The following is a 4,447-nucleotide window of genomic DNA, read 5'->3' as shown; positions in this document are numbered from 1 at the left end:
ATTTCTGTAGTGGTAGAGAGATATAATAAAACAATAAAATATGATGAGTGCTATGAAAGGGTAAGTATTGACTGCTCTGAACTTCCAGTCCTATATTTTTATGGTGGGGATAATAATATCTGTCTTACTTATTTTTCTTAGGTCAAGATTCCCAGGAAGCAGACTGAGCATGTAGAAAGTTTACTGGGGAGTACTCTTGGAGATAAACCATTGTTGGGGGTGAAATGAACCAATCATCCCTTCTCCCTGGCAGGGATGTGACTTGGGGCAAAGCAGTTCTCTCCAGCCCTAGGTCAATTCCTGGAGTCAGCCGCCACCTCCATCTGCACTCCCACCAGCTGGAGAAGTAGGGCCCTCAGTCCCGAACAGGGTGTCTGGGTGGCATGCCACAGCATCTACTACAGTATCCTATAGACATAGATTTTGAAATGGACATTGGGAAGTACTTCAGAAGATAAGAAGTTACTCATTTGCTATTATTAACTCACAGATAAATTTGCTCTTGACAATGCTTTGTGAATTTCATTCATTTTTGATGTGAGAATGACTTGGCTGTGACATATGTCACCCCATTATTACTAGTGTTGATTGTGCTGAGCTGGCTGGCAGGGCCAGTACCCTATCCCACCCCCCACCCCCCACCCCACCCCCACCTCCACACAGAGCTCCTGATATCCTTCCCCCAAAGCTCCCAAACCTGCATACTTGGGCTAAAAAGGGACATTTCCAGGGAGAGAATGACAGGTTGTTGATATGAGACATAAATGAAGCTGAGCTCTCCTGCTACACACTTTGCACAAGCTTGCAGGTTCCATTTGTAGTCATATTGCAACTGTGCAAAAAGTGATAGTTCTTTTATTTACAGTTCTTAAATATTTTTCTTGATTCTCCTGTTAAGGAAGAGTGGCCGAAGTTGTTTCATGCATTCAAAGAGCTTAAACTCTGCGTTTCTCATTTCAGCATAGAAATGAATGGGTTAATTTAAATGACCTTTACAATTTGTCTGGCTCTAACATTCTACAATTCCTCAAGTATTTATCTGGGGCTGGGTGTACCAGATTTCCTCTCAGACTAGAATAGGCAATGTAAGGAGACCCCAAAGTAGAAGCCTGTTTTGAAAGAATAGCATTGTAAGAAAGGAATTATTAGAAAGTTATTAAAAGGAAGCATTATAAAATTCCTCTAATATCACAACACAGCTGAAAGGAGATTCTTTTTTTTCCCCCAGCAGCTTCTCCAGTGCCATCTCTTCTTTGTCTACACTGTGGAGTAGAAAAGGTCAATAAGTGGTTATATAGAACTGTGGGAGGGGCGCCAATGGAAAAATACCAATGGGAAATAAAAAACTGATTGAAAGTGGGTAAAAAGTTGGAATCCATCATTTTGGTTGGACACATGTTACATTTCATCCTCAAATTATGTTTACCCGAGTTCTTGATGTAGTCGAGCACTCAGGATGAGAAGTGTTATTATTTTTTAACATTTTACATTTATTTAAAGAACCATCTCTCAACAAGCTGCTCCATCTCTCAGCATGTTCAAAGTATTTTATACAACAAGAAATGCTCCATGCAGCTTCACTGGAGCCTAGAACTCCCTGATCTGAGAATTGGAAACTGCAAAGCAGTTCACTGGGGGATAGTAAGCTGAAACATAAATAGTTAGAGCTAGATAGAAACTTGGGGGAGGGCGGGGGAGGAGCCGAGATGGCAATTTGGAAAAGAGTTTTCATTTATTCACTTGGCAAACATGGATTTTAAGACTTTGAGCTTCAGCCACAGGCCATTGTATTAGATACACAAACAGGTACATATGTACATAACATTTTCATAATTTCCTTTCCTGTGGAGCTGGAGATGGAGCCATCAGGAAAATTTGTTAGTCCTGAAACCAAAATGTTTGGGAGACCTGAAAAGGAACTTAGGAGGTGGGGCAGCTACCAAGATTTGGGGACTAGGAAGAATGAAAACTGATAAAATAGTTTAAGAAAAGATAAAAGAATTGCTTTGGAGCACATAGGCTAGGAGGCATGTCAGTGATCTGCCTTTACTGACGTGTCCTACAGACAGGGAAATATGAAAAGTCACAAACAGTACTTATGCCCATGGTGTGACTGTAAGGTATAACAGGAGGAATTTTAAAAGAAAAATTTTACACAGGCATGAAAGAACAGATAGAACTTCACCTTCCCAAGGGAAGGTGAGCACACTCAAGGCATTTAAAAGTTGAGGTTGAATTAAACTCTAGGAAATATTTTTTATTGTCCACAACAATTCTGCGCTGGCCCACTGGGATAGAGTACATCATCTAACAAGGCGTTTTCATTTCTAATTTCTTTAACTTCATGGAAAAATCCCTCCTGAATTCTCCACAACTCTCTATGGTGTTTACTAAGTGAAATAACTTGGTGCCCTCCACAGCCTTCACTAACTTATGATCCACTCACTCCTCCAAATCAATAATAAACACATTAAATAACATTGGTCCCCAAACAGACCCCAAATGCACCACACTATTAACCTCCCTCCACTCTTGGAGACCAACTGACACTGTTTCCTGCTGCTTAGCTAGTTTTGTAAAACTCTCTAGCCTCCGACTGCTCCTGCCCAGTTTATAGAAGACTTGAACTCCATTTCTGTTCTTTCCTTGCTAATGCTGCATGACTATCAGACTGGGGACCTGGACTCCTGGGTGCAGGAACTAGGGGTAACACCAGCCCATTTGATGGAAGGCCCAAGATGGAGAAAGAAGGGCAAAGAAGGTAGAAAAAATTGTATTGTTCTTGCTGAAAACTCAGTTGCACTGCCATTTTTTAATTCCATTGAGAAATGTCAGTGTTCTTTCCCACCGTCTGGCAGAGGCAGATTTGACCAGGTGTCTCCGTACAGAGTGGGTTCTCACAGTTGGGCTGTGTGTGTGTCATAAAGCTAAATAAGGAGCCAGTTTAGTCCGCCACCCCCCTTTGCTTCTGCTGGCCAGACACACTTTCCCATATGACAGTCTTATAAATAGCTGCTAAGCAGCTGGTACTTCTCTCACCTCCTGACTCCATCAGATTCTTCTACCAGGAGCCCCTGACAGTCATGCAGCTGGGAGCTCCCCTTTTCCCTTCTCTCCTCTCCACCCTCTACCTCCGCCATGTAGCCATCACCTCAGCCATGTCCGCTATAACTATTTAGAGATTGACTTGTGTGGTAGAAAGGTTCAAGGAGTAATGGGTTCGATTTGGCCACTGAAGTAAGCTGTCACCCAATTAAATGAGAGGCTGGAAGGTTGGGAGATACCGCACTGAGACATCAGACAGTCCGTAGTACAGGAGCCAGATGGCTGACCTAGCAAAAATCCCAGGAATCATTCTGAAGTGAGTCAAATGCTATAAATATCTATGGGGCTCTGCTATGCCTCTTTCTATATATGTACATATTCAAGAATAGTTTTTGGACAAATAAATATAGGATAAAGTATATTTTTATTAACTTCTACAAAGTACCAAGAATGTGTTCAGAATTCAAATAAGGATATTATTTAAGATAAGGAAAATATATGAAAAAATTAAAAATTTAGAAGCCAATAAGGATATAATAGAAGTGCTGTTTTCTTCCTAAAAACTATTGGCTTTTATGAAAATTCAGGCTCTACTTTATAGAGCATCAGAACTGCAGAGATGATCAATGACAGTCAAGTCATTCTACAGGGATTAATTAAGTGCCATTCTGTGCCAGCCACAGGGAATGTAAAGAGATATCCCCTGGCCTTGATCAGCCTCTGAGCCAGTGAAATCGCCAGACAAGTAGAGGGCCAGTAGATGTCATAGAAGGTGGAATGGTCAATTTTGCTTTTTGGATAGAGAGTTGTGGGCATATATGGAGAGGACACAAGGCAAACTAGGGTACAGGGATGGCGGGAGGTCAGGTGGGAGGATGTGTATCTAGGAAACAGTAAACTGTGTGACATCTCTGAGCTTGACTGTCACCTGAAGAATCCTTTCACTTTCTGGTTCACCTAATGTAGGCTAACCTGAATGTTTAAACCTCTCAGAGTTTAAATGTCTTTTCAAAGAGTCATCCTTGAACCATGGCCCCATTGAGATAATTTCCCCAAATACTCACACACTTCACTGGAAATGCATAGACATGCCTGCCACTGACACACCCTTCACAAAGTAGACAAAAGTTCTGGCCCTGCTAATGCTAGTATTATACACTTTACTCTTCAATAACTCTTGTGAAATAAATAATATTAATTGATCTCCTCTTACAGATGAGTAAACGAAGAGTCAAAGGATTAAATTGCCAAATGCTAGCGAGTGGCAGAACTGAGATTTGAACGGCAGTAATCTGACTCTAGAGCCTATGCTTTGCCAGCTGGCATGGACTGGGAGGGATCACGAGGTGGGCCTGGTGGCAGAAGAGGAAAGCAGAGTGGCCCAGAAAAGGGAAGGCAGAGA

The sequence above is a fragment of the Rousettus aegyptiacus genome, unplaced genomic scaffold, assembly GCF_014176215.1.
Source record: "Rousettus aegyptiacus isolate mRouAeg1 unplaced genomic scaffold, mRouAeg1.p scaffold_m13_p_8, whole genome shotgun sequence".
Classification (NCBI taxonomy): Eukaryota; Metazoa; Chordata; class Mammalia; order Chiroptera; family Pteropodidae; genus Rousettus; species Rousettus aegyptiacus.
Note: the sequence above shows the minus strand (reverse complement) of the source record.